General features: G+C 37.6%; 1 protein-coding gene across 7 annotated transcripts in view; it reads right to left on the minus strand.

Moving 5' to 3' along the window:
- The window catches only part of PDE4B (phosphodiesterase 4B), a 582,343-nt gene that overhangs the window by 408,883 nt on the left and 156,058 nt on the right, over positions 1-17,402 (minus strand). Inside the window, exon 1 of one of the 7 annotated variants that reach the window (XM_054691797.1) lies at positions 11,136-11,222. The exons of the other annotated variants lie outside the window; for them this stretch is intronic. The gene's annotated coding sequence lies outside the window, so the exon portion shown is untranslated. Of the gene's footprint in view, positions 1-11,135; positions 11,223-17,402 lie in introns of those variants that run through there. 7 annotated transcript variants of the gene reach the window in all.

The following is a 17,402-nucleotide window of genomic DNA, read 5'->3' on the forward strand; positions in this document are numbered from 1 at the left end:
GTCAGGTTCTCTCCATTTGAAATTATTCTTCTATTAGCAAAATCTTCTCAATCAGTAGAACGCCATATGCTTCATTTTAAAAAATTATTTCTAAGAATTTCTTAGGCAATGAGTAATTAGGCTGACTATAAATTCCATTTCTGGCATGTTTTAATAGTTTTCTTGTGATTTTTATACTTCACCACTTTAAAGGATTCTTTTAAACATCTTTATCCTTCTTAACATACTGTTATGTTCAAAAACTTATTTTTTTTGTATGATTTCACCTTTCTCTCTTTCCAGTTACTCAACAGATATTTTTTAAAGATTTATTTATGCATATAAAAGCTGGGGTACAGGCCAGAGGTGCAGGAGGTGAGAGGATTCACCAGAGACAGAGGGTGAACAGAACAGGCAGACTGACTGAAACACACTGCTGAGGGGAGCAGTGGGCAAGACAGGAGCGGTCTGCTGCGCCACGTGGGTTGCTTCCTGGCTGGCCAGTGATCAAACTCGAGCTACAGAGTCTGCAGATTGCTTTATAGTGCAGTGCTTAACCCCTTGCACCATGAGGGAAGCCCCCAGATTTTTTTTTAAGTTAAAACTTGGGAAAGGACCCATTGTTGTTGTAGCATTGGGTTGTACAGCAACATAATTGCTGTTGTAGCAATCTCTTTTGACAGATTCTGGTTATCAATACTAGTAACCTCTGGCTGAGCAAAATCTCAATGAATAATTATAATCATTTTAAAGTCCTGCAATCCTGGATATATAAATCAAACCATGAAAGAAATGAAAAAATAAGAGTAATATTTTGGATTTTATGTACTCATTTTATGTGAACATTCAGAAATCAGTAGAGCATAGAGATGTACTGTTTCTAATCATTCTCCAATAACTGCTTTCCATCTCCAAGGCCAAATCTATTTCCTCTTCTGACCAGTTCAGATTGAGTCCATAGCTCTAAATCTATATATCATGTTTTCAAATTATGTCTTTAACACCAAACCTTTAAATTGTGTCTTCTTCCCTTTACCCATCTCAAGTACCCATCTCAAGTGGCCAAGTTCTGTGGTTCCAATCAGTGACCAGAATGCAGGACTTGGAATGTGAAGAGGGCATGGTCTACTCTTACTGCTCCTCCCTCCTTTCCTCTTCAGGTTATAGCTTCATGTTACAGCAGAATGCTAGAGTTAACAAAAAAGAAAGAAAAGTCTTCTTACTTAGCTGGTCATTTACTTGCAGTCCTCTATTGAGTATCGCTTTTTCTGTATTAAAAAAACTTCTATATCGATGCCTTCTCTAAAGGAGGTGTCCAAGTGCTTGCTCTCTTCTTAGGGTTAAGTAGGAGTTTTCCAATTGGGAACAAATAACTTTATTATAGTCTTCTCAGCTCTCATCTCCATCAGTACACACTGAAACTCTTGCTGGTAGAGTCACTTTGCCCAATAGTATACTTTCTTGATTGAAGTAATGACAAACAGCTGCTCTGCTGTTATTTCTTTCCCCTACCCTGCTATTTCTCCATTTCATTTTGTCCTTTGCTCAAGAAACCACAAAGAACAGATTAGAAAATCTTCTGACCATGCAATAAATGAAATATGGTTTGAGTTCTTCATCAATGTCTTTCAGCCTCAATCCAATCACTGTAAACTGCTCTGTGAGGCTGGCACTGATACATTGCAAACCATATTTCCCAGATTCTCTTCCCAGCTGATGTTTTTTAGGTGCTGATAATGGGAATCCTTAGTAGGAAACTAGAAGAAGAGCATTGAAGAGAACGGACTGTCTTCCTCCTTCAGGAAGGACTATTCCAGGAGAAGACACAAATTTGTCACTCCTTTCTGGTGGACCTAGAAGCAGCCACACAATACACCCCTCATTTGTCTGTTCACTACTTCAGAGTCATCCTTGGTGATTCCAGTTATCATGTTTGTGGTCCCTTCTTTGTATTCCTATGCTCTTGTAAGACTATCTTTCTCCTTTTTCCCTCAGTCCTAAGAATGGTAGTGGCAACTTGCAATTAACTTATCTTGGGTTACCTGGTTATCTCTTTTTCACTTTTGACATCCAATACTTGTGCAGTCAGTTTCTTGTACTAAATCCCTTTTACTTTCCTAACTGGTACCTAAAAGATATAGAAGCTAAACTCCCTTTTATGAAACCTCTAGAAGTGGTTATTTATCTTCAGTAGGCCAGCAACTGACTTCTCAAACACCTTTTCACATTCCACCCTTGCCACCACCGCTTTGACTTTATTTGATATCACTAATCATCTGGACATGTCTCAGAGGGATTTCTCTGATACTCTTGTATGCAGCTTTCCTTAGAGAATGTGGGACATTTCAGTGAATCTAAGTTCTTTGTTTTCGATTATTGTCACCATTTCTTGCTTAACTAGAGAAACCCTACTCATCATCCTTTCAGATATTAGAATTTTCATTTATGAAATGATGACAACATAATGGGGTACAGTGTTCCCTTTATTTCTTAATGACCTCAAGAGAAAAAAATTGAATGTTGGCAACTGTGTCAGTCCTCTAATTCTTTGGAAACTTTACTGATTCATAAAATACCAAATGTCTAAGAAACCCTACATTAGATAAGTAGGTCTTAACTTTTTTAAGTAACCAGCATAAGGTCTGCTCAAAAAAAAAAAAAAAAAAAAAAGAGTTTCGTGGCTTGGACTAGCATCTAAATAGAATGAATGAGAAGAATAAATGTTGCACAAAGAGAGACATGAATTGCTACTGCTATTCACAGCTTCATAGCCATCTATCTACGCTAGTCACCTACATCTGGGCCTTGGGTGTCCTCACTATTAAAATGGTGATAAAAGGATTGATTATAATTATCCATAAATTTTATTAATCTAATGAAATTTCAGGAATCTAGTAAACATAAACACAAGCTATAAAAGCCAAGTCTGTAGACAACAAATGGATAAACATATCCAGAATTCAATTCATAAAGTATTAAGCTCCTCCTGCATTTCTATCTGGGTTCATCTCACTTTCAGAAAATAGAGACTAAAGCACCCAATTATAGTTGCTCTTGGATTTGACCTAAAAACTGTTAAAATAGGATGCAAATAATGGAGAGCATGCAATTTGGGGGGAAAAACATGTATGTAATATGAAAAGACATTCATTATGTAAAACTACTTAAAGACTATAAATACTCAAACTTTAGTTATACGCATTTCTTGGAAAGAAAATCAGTTTGTTTTATTAGGCAATAAGTATCAAGGACTTTTGAGATTAAAACTAAACAGTATTAAAGAGCTGATGAGACTCAACAAAAACAGAAAATAATCCAGTCAAAAATTGGGCAGAAGAGCTAAAAAGAAACTTCTCCAAAGAGGAAATGCAAATGTCCAACAGGCATTTGAAAAAATGTTCAACATCACTTGTAATCAGGGAAATGCAAATCAAAACTACAATGAGATACCATCTTACACCAGTGAGAATGGCACATGTTAAAAAAACTAGCAACAACAAATGTTGGCAAGGATATGGAGAAAAAGGAACTCTCCTGCACTGCTGGTGGGAGTGCAAACTGGACCAACCACTATGGAAAACTGTATGGAGATTCCTCAACCTACTAAAGACAGAGCTTCCATATGATCCAGCAATTCCACTCCTAGGTATTTACCCAAATGACACAGAAACATTAATTCCAAAGGGCACCTGCACCCCTATATTTTTAGCAGCACTATTTACAATAGCTAAGCTATGGAAACAACCCAAATGCTCAAAAATAGATGACTGAATCAAGAAGAGGTGGTACATATACACAATAGAGTATTACTCAGCAATCAAAAAAGATAAACACATGCAGTTTGCAGCAACATGGATGGATCTGGAAGGGATCATGCTCAGCAAAATAAGTCAGAAAGAAAAAGAAAAATACTGGATGGTCTCACTCATAGCAGGAATTTAGAAAACCTAAATAAGGGACCAGGAAAAAGACTAATACAAAGTAAAAATCAAAATCAACAAGCATCTATAAACCAGAGACACACTATGGGGGGAGGGAGCGGGGAGAGGAAGGTTAGGGTCAAAATAAGGGGGGTGCAATTGTATTAAGAATATAACCAAAATGAAAATGCATACATTGTGCAAAAATGAAAAATGATGTAAGAATTATATAAAATAAAATATTAAAAAAACTGAAAACTGAACAGTATTAGGAATTAATATGAACTTAAACCATTAGCTTAGCCCAGGAGAATGATAAATAAAAATGAGATAATAGTATTTTTTTAATAGTCATCAGACTGCAAAGTAGCTAAGCAAAATGCTGCTCTGAGTAAAACTTATCTTCTGAACAACAATCTAAAACTAATTTCTAATATAAAATGTGTTCTCTGTAAATTACTAATAAGATACAAAGTTGAAATCAATATACATGTTTACAAGAAAGAAAATATTCTTAATAGACCATTGTGTTGGATGAATGTTACTTTCTGATGATAACAGTATAGAGAAAAAGTGACAAATTATTCCCATGTTTTTACTGTATAAATGATACCCTACTGGTTTTATTGGTAAGGTTCACTCCAATAAATAATTTCTAAATGGAAAAGTTTAGAGAGATGAGTTACTTTTCCTAGTCTAAAAAAATTAATTGATGCTGCTGATGAATCCTTCATAAGACAGTATAAAATTGGTCTTTTTTTTAGTCATTTTTGGTTCCATTTTAAATAAGGGGGAAAGAACAAAGAAATCCTATATTCAAATGCTATATTTAAAGCCTTATATTCAAGACTGGGCGTGCAGGGGAGCTCGTTCCTGCATCGCCATTTTGCAGCAGGGACCTTTCTTGCTGGAGACTGTGTGAACCCAGCAGAAGGCTCACCAAGGAGACAGAGGTAAGCTGGGAGGCTTGCCCATGCTGGGCGCCTTCTAGCCTGCAGTTCCAGCCCAGAGGGGAGCAGCACCCACCGCTGGGGCAGACCGGGCGTGCAGGGGAGCGCGTCGCCGGCACCGGCATTTTGCAGCAGGGACCCTTCTTGCTGGAGACTGTGTGAACCCAGCAGAAGGCTCACCAAGGAGACAGAGGTTAAGCTGGGAGGCTTGCCCACACCGGGCACCTTCTAGCCTGCAGTTCCAGCCCAGAGGGGAGCAGCACCCACCGCTGGGGCAGACTGGGCGTGCAGGGGAGCTCGTTTCCGCATCGCCATTTTGCAGCAGGGACCTTTCTTGCTGGAGACTGTGTGAACCCAGCAGAAGGCTCACCAAGGAGACAGAGGTAAGCTGGGAGGCTTGCCCATGCTGGGCGCCTTCTAGCCTGCAGTTCCAGCCCAGAGGGGAGCAGCACCCACCGCTGGGGCAGACTGGGCGTGCAGGGGAGCTCGTTCCCGCATCGCCATTTTGCAGCAGGGACCTTTCTTGCTGGAGACTGTGTGCACCAGCAGAAGGCTCACCAAGGAGACAGAGGTAAGCTGGGAGGCTTGCCCATGCTGGGCGCCTTCTAGCCTGCAGTTCTAGCCCAGAGGGGAGCAGCACCCACCGCTGGGGCAGACCGGGCGTGCAGGGGAGCACGTCGCCGGCACCGGCATTTTGCAGCAGGGACCCTTCTTGCTGGAGACTGTGTGAACCCAGCAGAAGGCTCACCAAGGAGACAGAGGTTAAGCTGGGAGGCTTGCCCACACCGGGCACCTTCTAGCCTGCAGTTCCAGCCCAGAGGGGAGCAGCACCCACCGCTGGGGCAGACCGGGCGTGCAGAGGAGCGCGTCCCTGGCTCTGGCATTTTGCAGCAGGGACCCTTCTTGCTGGAGACTGTGTGAACCCAGCAGAAGGCTCACCGAGGAGACAGAGCAGGGACCTGTCTTTGCTGGAGACTTGTGAACCCAGCAGAAGTTCCCCAGAGGAGCCAGTGGTGAGCTGGGAAGGTCGCCCAAGATGCCGGCCAGTACCAGCAACACAGTGTCACAAGGAATACGGCAAATTAGAAAACAGGCAGTAGGGAGTAGAAAAACAACATGCAACCCAGCAACTCCTCAGCAAAATAGCACACCACAAAAAGAAAACCATCTACCAGATTGCAACGACAGTAACTTGGAAGAACTTCTGAGCCTTCCAGATAGAGAATTTAAAATTGCTGTGATTAAAAAACTGACAGAAGTCATAAGGAAAACAATGATAAGGGGAAAATAATTAATGACCAGAAGAATGAAATTGAGTCCCTAAAGAGGGAAGTAAAAGAAATGCAGGAGATCAAAGAATTAATGGAGATGCTAAAGAACTCTGGGAAAAGCAGTGAAAGCAGAATAGATGAAATGGAAGAACGAATAAGTACTCTTGAAGACACAGAAATAAAAAGAACTAAAACAGAAAGGGAAGGAGAAGTACGAAGGAAAAAGACCGAAGAAAGACTTCGGGAACTATCTGACTCCATGAGGAAAGGAAATATAAGAGTTATAGGAATCCCAGAAGGAGAGGAGAGAGATGTAGGAACAGAGAAAATATTCATGGATATAATTGAAGAGAACTTCCCAAACGCTAAGAGGGATCTGAAAATTGATATACAAGAAGCAAGAAGAACACCAAACTTCCATGACGAAAGGAAAAATACAGCAAGACACATAATAGTAAAGCTCCCAAGAATCCAAGACAAAGAAAAAATAATGAAACTAACAAGAGGGAAGAAACAGATAACATTCAAAGGGAAACCAATCAGACTGACATCAGACTTCTCTGAAGAAACACTACGGGCAAGGAGAGAGTGGAGGGACATAGTCAACAGACTCCAAGAAAACAGATGCCAACCAAGAATACTCTATCCCGCAAAGCTCTCCTTCCTCTTTGAAGAAAGAATATGGACCTTCCCAGACAAACAGAAACTCCGGAATTTCATTGCGACTAAACCCCCACTCAAAAAAATACTACAAGGAATCCTAAAGCCAGAACCTCAGAGGGACGAATAACAACAAAAGAAGGCCAAAGAAAGTTATTAAAAGAATAAATAAATAAAATCAAAGGAAAGACAAACACAATGGCAAATACAGATGCTAACATATCAATACTAACTCTAAATGTAAATGGACTAAACTCTCCAATAAAAAGACACAGAGTTGCAGGCTGGATTAAGAAACAAAACCCAACCTTTTGCTGTCTCCAGGAAACACATTTAGCTGCAAAAGATAAAAATAGACTCAAAGTTAAAGGATGGAAAACAATTCTACAAGCAAATGGACCAAAAAAGAAGGCAGGAACAGCTATACTCATATCAGATAAAACAGATTTCAAACTTAAAAAGATAAAAAGAGACCCCAGTGGTCATTACATTATGATCAAGGGGATAATACTTCAAGAAGAAATAACACTCATTAACATATATTCACCAAACGAAGGAGCACCAAAATATATCAGACAACTATTGGCATCTCTGAAAACAGACATCAGAGAAAACACATACGTAGTGGGAGACTTCAACACACCACTATCAACAATGGATAGATCAACAAGACAAAAAATAAGTAAAGACACTAAAGCTCTAAATAAGGATCTAGAGTGCTTAGGCTTAACAGACATATATAGAACACTAAACCCAAAAAAATCTGAGTATACATTTTTCTCAAGCGCACACGGATCATTCTCTAGGATCGATCATATACTGGGGCACAAGACAAACATCAACAGATACACCAAGATTGAAATCATACCAACCATCTTTTCTGACCATGAAGGCATCAAACTAGAAATAAACCATAAAAAGAAGGCAAGGTATTCTCCTACCTCGTGGAGATTGAAACCCACACTACTGGAAGTCCACTGGACTAATGAGGAGATCAAAGAAGAAATTAAAAAATTCTTTGAATTGAATGACAAGGAGGACACCAATTTCCTAAATGTATGGGATGCAGCAAAAGCAGTAATAAGAGGAAAATATATAGCAATAGATGCTCACATCAAGAAACAAGAAAGAACTCAAAGAAACAACCTAATCTCGAAACTCAAAGATCTAGAAAAAGAACAACAAAAAAGCCCCAAAACCAGTAGAAGAAAAGAAATAATAAAAACCAAAGCAGAAATAAATGAAATCGAAACTAAAAAAACAATCCAAAAGATCAATGAAACCAAGAGCTGGTTCTTCGAAAAAATAAATAAAATAGATAAACCCCTTGCCAGGCTCACAAGGGCAAAAAGGGAGAAAGCACAAATAAATAGGATAATAAATGAAAGAGGAGAAATCATAACGGACACAGCAGAAATCAAAAGAATTATTAATAACTACTATGAACAGTTATATGGAAACAAGTTTAACAATCTAGAGGAGATGGACAAATTCCTACAACTCTACAATCACCCAAAGCTAGATAAAGAAGAAATAGAACACCTAAACAGACCAATTACAATTAGCGAAATTGAAATGGTAATCAAAAACCTCCCCAAAAACAAAAGCCCAGGACCTGATGGATTTACAAATGAATTCTACCAAACATTCAGAGACGAATTGGTACCTATCCTTCACAAACTCTTCCAAAAAATTGAGAAGGAAGGTATAATACCTAACACGTTCTATGAAGCCAACATTACACTAATACCAAAACCAAACAAGGACAACACAAAAAAAGAAAACTATAGGCCAATCTCCCTAATGAACACTGATGCAAAAATCCTCAATAAAATTTTAGCTATCAGAATCCAACAGTGTATCCATAAGGTAATTCACCACGACCAAGTAGGATTCATTCCAGGGACACAAGGATGGTTTAACATCCGAAAATCAATCAATGTTATCCAACACATCAACAAAAAGAAATATAAAAACCATATGATAATATCAATAGATGCTGAGAAAGCTTTCGACAAAGTGCAACACCCATTCATGATAAAAGCCCTTGAAATTCTTGGGATACAAGGAACGTACCTCAACATCATAAAGGCCGTATATGACAAGCCAACAGCCAGTATCATTCTCAATGGTGAAAAGCTGAAAGCAATTCCATTAAGATCTGGAACAAGACAAGGATGTCCACTCTCACCACTGCTTTTCAATATAATACTGGAAGTCCTAGCCAGAGCAATAAGACAAGAGAAAGACATCCAAGGAATCCAAATAGGAAAAGAAGAAGTCAAACTATCACTCTTTGCAGATGATATGATAATATACATAGAGAACCCCAAAAACGCCACAGAAAAACTAATTCAACTCATCAATCAGTTCAGTAAAGTGGCAGGATACAAAATCAACACGCAAAAGTCAGTAGCCTTCCTATATACAAACAATAAATCGGAAGAAGAAGAAATCAAAAAAACCATCCCTTTATTATTGAAACAAAAAAAATCAAATATTGGGAATAAATCTAACAAAAGAGTAAAGGACCTATACAAAGAAAACTATAAAACACTGTTAAAAGAAATAGAAGAAGACAAAGAAATGGAAAGACATCCCCTGCTCATGGATTGGGAGAATAAACATTATTAAAATGGCCATCCTACCAAAAGCAATATACAGATTCAATGCTATTCCAATCAAAATCTCAATGGCATTCTTCAAAGAAATAGAACAATTATTGATGAAATTCATATGGAATCACAAAAAACCCCGAATAGCCAAAGCTCTCCTGAAAAAAAAAGAAGGGAATGGAGGCATCACACTCCCAGACTTCAAACTCTACTACAAAGCCATAATCATCAAAACTGCATGGTATTGGAACAAGAACAGACACACAGACCAATGGAATCGAATAGAAAATCCAGAAATAAACCCACAGATTTATGGTCAACTAATCTTTGACAAAGGAGCAAAGACTATGCATTGGAGCAAAGAAAGTTTGTTCAATAAATGGTGCTGGGAAAACTGGGTCGCTACATGCAAAAGAATGAAGCTTGACCACTACCTCACACCATATACAAAAATCAACTCAAAATGGATTAAAGAACTAGACATAAGACCTGAAACCATAAAATACATAGAAGGAAATATAGGCGAAACACTACGTGATTTGCATATCAAAGACATCTTTACAGACACATCACCCAAAGCAGTGATAGTGAAGGCAAAGATCAACAGCTGGGACTACATCAAATTAAAGAGCTTCTGCACAGCAAAAGAGACAATAACAAAAACAAAGAGAAACCCCACCAACTGGGAGAAAATTTTTGCACCCAACACTAATGATAAAGGACTGATCACAAAAATCTGCAAAGAGCTGATGAGACTCAACAACAACAAAGAAAATAATCCAGTCAAAAAATGGACAGAGGAACTAAAAAGAAACTTCCCTGAAGAGGAAATGCGAATGGCCAACAGGCATATGAAAAAATGTTCAACATCACTTGCAATCAGGGAAATGCAAATCAAAACTACCATGAGATACCATCTTACACCAGTGAGAATGGCACATATTAAAAAAACTAGCAACAACAAATGTTGGCGAGGTTGTGGAGAAAAAGGAACTCTTCTGCACTGTTGGTGGGAGTGCAAACTGGTCCAACCACTATGGAGAGCAGTATGGAGATTTCTGGACCTACTAAACATAGAGCTTCCACAGGATCCAGCAATTTCACTCCTAGGTATTTACCCAAAGAACACAGAAACATCAATTCCAAAGAACACCTGCACCCCTATGTTTATAGCAGCACTGTTTACAATAGCTAAGCTTTGGAAACAGCCCAAATGCCCAAAAATAGATGACTGGATCAAGAAGATGTGGTACATATATACCATGGAATATTACTCAGCATTCAAAAAAGATAAACACATGCAATTTGCAGCAACATGGATGACGCTGGAAGGGATCATGCTCAGTGAAATAAGCCAAAAAAAAAAGAAAAAAAATACCGGATGGTCTCACTCATAGCAGGGATCTAGAAAACTTAAATAAGGGACCAGGAAAATGAATAACTATAAGAAAGTGAAAATCAAAATCAACAAAAACTATGAACCAGAGACACTTTTTGGGGGTGGGGGGCGGGAGGGGAGGGATTGGGGTCAGAATGGGGGGATTGCAATTGTATGGGGAATATAAAAATAAAATTTATTAATTAAAAAAAAAGTATACATTGAGATCTATAGCATGATATTGATTGTACATACTTAAAAATGTACGTATTTAAATACATGACTATATATATGTGTATATAAAAAAAAAAGCCTTATATTCAAATCAATGAACAATTTTATATTTCAAGCTTTTTCAGTACCTGATGGTTTCCATCTCAGGTATTGTACCAAAGTGAAGAACAGATCTGGAAGAGTTGGGGATTTTTACTATCTCCGAAAATGAACCACAGAAGACCTACAAACAGATATAAAGGGCTAAGCATATCTGAAGTGAATACTTAATTCACTGAAGTGTTTCCTGGGTATCTGCTCGTGTTCAAATTGAGATATTTTAACTCCACCCTCTGAGATATTTAGAAACTTTGATAAACCTATTGCAGGTTTCTAGGATCCCAATTAATATTACCAACTTTCAGGGAGGGTATAAAAAATGTGATTTTATTCATTATCCAAAATTCCTATTCCCATCCTTCATGGACATTGACTACTCTTCTTTGGTTACTTAACAGCAACAAAGCTACTGGGAACAGGAGACACAGACTTGCTAGATGCTGCTAGAAGACCATATGACATAATTCTGGACCTTAAAATACCCACTGTCTGGTCTTAGGAGGAATGAATCAATAATTACTCATTCTGCAATAATTAATGCATCTTTAGCACGTGTCAGGCCCGCAACACAGGGTAATAACTGCTATGACAGGAATAGACAATAGGCTCATTAGATGAGCAAATGAGTAAAGACAACTTCTATTGGCTAAAATTATAAAGGAAAGCTTAACAGAGGAGGGTACAGTCCATTTACAGTTTCTGTAACTAAGGAAAAAAAAAACCACAAAGCCCTTCTACTTTATTACATCTATTGTCCAGAGTGATCTTTCAAAAATGCAAAATTTCATGTATTATCTCCCTACTTGACATTTTTCATGGCATCCTGTTACAATTAGGAAAATCTAAAACCCTTAACATGACAAGTCCTTACAGATATGGTCCCTTTTTGCCCTTTTAACCTCACCTTCCGAGTTTGGCCTCCACTTGCTTCCCCACTGTATCACACATCGCTGTTCCCTTTAACTCATTTAACTTTAGCCAAAATGGATTTAGGATTTATCCAACTGCCTGTCTTGCCTCAAAACATTTCCTGCATTGTAATACTTCCTCACTTTTGCCTGGCTAACTCATTCCTCAGCCTGCAGCTAAATGTTATTTCTTCAGAAAAGTCTTACTGACTTCCCTTGCAAGGGCTAATCACATCATTACTTGTTTCTTATTCACAATACTTTTTTTTTTAAGAATGCATAGTTTTCCTAGAAATCTGACTGCAGAACTAAGGCTAGCAGAAGGGGAGGGAGGAGGGAATGCAAAGTGTGAAGGGGGCACAATGGACTATGATGGAGGACTACAGGTTACTTGGTGGTGGATGTGATGTGGTAACATATACCCGAAAGGGGGTGATCCTACACCTCTAAATCAAATGAAATGTAAACCAATGTTACTGCAATACAAAAATATTTTTAATAAAAAAGAGAATGTATTTGTACCTCCCAGAAGCTCACAATTACTATTTCTAGTCACTGTATTCCCTGTTCCAAACAATAAATATTTGCCAAAAAATTATTTGTAGGAATAAAATAGATATGCTTTACACCTCTTCCTGGACACAGTGAAAATGTGATCATCTAAAAGTAGCTGGTAGACAGGGACAAGAACTAGGACTAGACTGTCTGGGAAACTATAAATATTGCCCCTCAAATAACCAATATTGACAGAATATATTGATAAATTCCTACCTTTGTGCCAAGGATATTAATAGTTTTTATTGAGCACTATTCTATATTGTCTACATCTAGTATTTCAGGTAATTCTCACAACTATTTCTGATTCCATTTTACAGATGAGAATTATGAAGCATAGACATGGTAATGACTCATTCAATCTCATTCATCTAGGAAAGAACAGACACAGGATTCACACTCAGGCACTATGGCTCTAGAGCTCACACAATTAATCATTATCCTCCATCGTCTCCTAGAAGCAACAAACATTCATCCAAGAACAAGCAATAAATGAGGATGGCTTAAGCCCAAATGCAGATAATTGGAGATAAAAATGGGATTTCAAAACAGGAACATTTTTTTAAATAATGAAACAAAAGAGATAAGATACTGCTGTTTGCAGAACATATGGAACATATGAAAAGTTACCCTTTTATGTCACTGCATACAAATTTACATTAAATTGGAAAACTTAGATTACATGTACAAAACTATAGATTTAAAATATAATTTAAAAGGCACAATAATTTCTCTTTTCTTTCTCATTCTTGAGCAAGAAGATCTAATCTTCTAAATTAGGTCTTTGCTTTAATATCTAAAATTATTTTAAGTTAATACAGAAGACACTTGATAGTCATTCATAAGTGTTATGTCTCTAGACTCCTGAAAACTGTATATTGCTTTTCAGACATGTGGGAGATAGAAATAAGGTCAGTTTTCCTTTTAGGCCCAAAGAGCCCAAACACTCATCATCAATTTAAAATTTTCCTTTCTTGGAAAGAAAATGGAAATGACGAAGTTCAAGTGTTCATTAATGTTTTAGGCAAATAAACATGCAAAATCCAGAAATATAAACATTGTATCATTACAAACTTCTAATGAAGAAGATCCCCAAAATGTAAGAAATTTTCCCAGGATCTCAAATGAATTAACAACATGACATTTGCTGGATTACATAAATTAATTAAATATAACTTTGCCATTTTAAAAGCAGACACCCAATTGGACCAAACAGTAGGTCCCAGCCCTACTAAAACTTGGGAATCCAGACCTAGGTGGAACACATTTTAAAAAGAAGAAGAAGAAGTCTCAAAAGCAGAAGGCTGAACTCATTGGTTACACTAGGACACTGTGTGTTATTACTTTGATAAGCATCAAAGAACACAGGGATATATTTTTGATTGGTCTTTTATACTCAGGAACTATCGTTTCCTTGTTCATTTTTTAAGATGTCCTAAGAATTGCTCACTCATGAATTTGAAAAATACCTATTACATATGAAATAGAGAGTCTGAAAACTGAAAGAGCAGGCACTAGCACATTTCAACGACTACATCTCAATTTTTACCTATTTTACCTGCAGTTCTACGTAAGATTTTGATAAGAGGTTCTAACACTTAAAAAGGAAAATCTGAAAACCACAATATTATTGCTTATAATGCCCCCCCATAAAACGCCTAAAAGCAGGGTTTCTCAAACTTCATTTATTTACATACTGTCTTTGCAATGTTTAGATACGTGACTCCCTAGTTTGACAGATAAAAGATAGGGCTCTATAAAGCTTGACCTGCCACTCACCTAGTTAGTGGCATAATTAAGACTAGAATTCCAGTAATCTGAATTTGGCCTGCAGTTTGTTTCACTATAGTGCCTCAACTAGTTGTCTCTAAATTGAAGGATTTTTTTGTCTTGTTTTTAACAAAAAGTAATTTATACATTAGAGACATGCTAAAACACATACAAGTAACAATCTCAGCACCAAGCTATTCATGTATGTACCAAGAATTATGTACTCACGTAATCAGACATTTGTTTATTCATTCTTTTGTCTAACACCCATTTATTGAGCACTACTAAGGGTCATATTCTGTATAGCCATGGAGGACACAGAAATGAACAGGCTTGATTTCCACCGTCAAGGACTGTACAGTCTGAATAGAATATTAGAGTATGTTCAATGCCGGCCAATGTAATAAAACAACCAGTCTATAACAAAGGTACTTAGGAGGTTTAGCAGAAGCATAGAGAAGATTATACAAGTCTGCTTAGGAGAACCAGGTGGAGAGTCACAGAGAAGGCAAATCTGAAACGTGCTCTTGTAAGATAAAAAAATTTTATGAGGCAGGTGGAAGAAAATGGTTAATTCCTAAGGAAAACAAAACTTTGTTTTTTTTTTTTTTAATTAAATAATTTATTTATTTATACAAGCACTGGGTACAGTCAGAAGCACGGGAGGGTGAGAGAATTCACCAGAGCCAGAGGGGAGAGTACAGCAGGCAGACTGACGAAGTACACTGCTGAGGGGAGCAGCGGGCGGCAGGAGAGGTCTGCGCGCCATGTGGGACCCTCGCCTGGTGGCCGGGAATCGAACTGGTGCTGCAGAGGCTGCGGGCAGCTTCGCAAACCAGCACTCCACCGCTGCATTACCGGGGAGGCCCAGGAAAACAAAACTTTGTATCACTGATCTTTAGCTACCAATACAAGCCCTATGAATCACTATAGAATACCTAGTAAGTAATTTGATTCTTCTGATCTTGTGTTTCTATCAGTGAAAAATAATTATTTGCTATTTTTATTCCTGATATGACTGTAATCATACATAATAAATATTTAAAATATTAAATTATTGCATGCTTGCCAGAAGACAGTAGCTGTAATACTTCTCATGTTAGTGATGAACATTTACAGATACCTAGAATAAACTATAGTCAATGCAACATATTTATAATGGAAAGATCTCAGAAACTAGATTCAGAAAATTCTAAGATGAGAGCCCATCTCTGTCCCACATGAACTGTGGTAAATTAAGCAATTGACTTGAACTCTCTGAGATTATGTTCTTATTTATAAAATCAGGGACAATTTCTCCAATCTCACAGTGTTGTTGTGAAGATAAGATGATGTAGTGAGCTGTGCCTGGAAGTCTCACGTGTGGTAGGTCCTCATTAAATGATTTACTGAGTTACAATCCCATTTTATTTTTTTTAAGATTTATTTATTTATGCATACATGAGCTGGAATGCAGGCCATACATGAGGGGGTGAGCGGATTCACCAGAGACAGAGTGGGGAACAGAACAGGCAGAGTGACTGAAATACACTGCTGAGGGGATCAGTGGGCGAGACAGGAGAGGTCTGCAGATTGCTTCATAGTGCGGTGCTTAACCCCTTGTGCCACCAGGAAGGCCCTACAATCCCATTTTATATTACTTACTTCTTCATCTTACTTCTTCACCTCACCACCAAAAAGCCCTCTTTCAACTTCCTTCCTATCAAAGATACAACTGAACAACCATGATCTTATATACTCTGCTTTAAAGCTATTTGTGCCTTAATTTTCTTAATACCAAGAAATCATAAAAACTCCTCTGGGGAGAGACAGTCCTCAAGGATCTGGGCCTGAGGTCAAGATAAATCTGACAAGGTAAACATGGCAACCATCACGAAAGGGAAAATCATAAGATGAAGAAATAACAATGATGAAATGGCATAAATGCTATATCCTTTAGATGCCAATCCATTCACGGATGATTATGGAAAATAACAAATACTGACAAATTATTATCCAACCATGAATGCAATGTAGAGCATTCTCCTCAGTAATTAATGGAAAAGAAGCAATACTTATCTCTCTTTTAACATAAAGTTAATTAACACTGTCTGGGACGCAAAAAGTCTTTTGATTTTACCTCTACTTTACAGATTGTTGCTACTAATGGGTCATTGTCCCAACGACAACCATTCCAGATTAGAGTTTAATATTGTTCTACTAAAAGTGTTTTAGAAAAATGGTGTATATATTATGGGTATGTAGATCAAAAAAATGTTTTAAGTACAGACTTCAATCACTGAATGCAAAGTTTACACAGATTTATCTTTCTACCATTAGGGAGTTATTACAGATGATTTGAGATAGTATTATTATTTTCTTTTTTATCTTTTCCTACATATCATTTGTTAAGCATATTAAGTCTAAGACTATATTATTTTTTTCATATATGCATTTTATTTTTTTTAAGATTTATTTTTTTATATTCCCCATACAATTGTAACCCCCTTATTTTGACCCCAATCCCTCCTCTCCCAACCTCCCCACATAGTGTGTCTCTGGTTTATAGCTGCTTGTTGATTTTGATTTTTTCTTTATTATAGTTATTCTTTTTCCTGGTCCCTTATTTAGGTTTTCTAGATTCCTGCTATGAGTGAGACCATCTGGTATTTTTCTTTTTCTTTCTGACTTATTTCGCTGAGCATGATCCCTTCCAGAGCCATTCATGTTGTTGAAAATTGCATGAGTTTATCTTTTTTAAATGCTGAGTAATATTCCATTGTGTATATGTACCACATCTTCTTGATCCAGTCATCTATTTTTGGGCATTTGGGCTGTTTCCAAAGCTTAGCTATTGTAAATAGTGCTGCTATAAACATAGGCGTGCAGGAGCCCTTTTGAATTAATGTTTCTGTGTCATTTGGGTAAATACCTAGGAGTGGAATTGCTGGATCATATGGAAGCTCTGTCTTTAGTAGGCTGAGGAATCTCCACACAGTTTTCCATAGTGGTTGGTCCAGTTTGCACTCCCACCAGCAGTGCAGGAGAGTTCCTTTTTCTCCATATCCTTGCCAACATTTGTTG

This window comes from Talpa occidentalis, unplaced genomic scaffold (assembly GCF_014898055.3).
Source record: "Talpa occidentalis isolate TD23 unplaced genomic scaffold, MPIMG_talOcc4v2.1 talOcc4.9, whole genome shotgun sequence".
Lineage (NCBI taxonomy): Eukaryota > Metazoa > Chordata > Mammalia > Eulipotyphla > Talpidae > Talpa > Talpa occidentalis.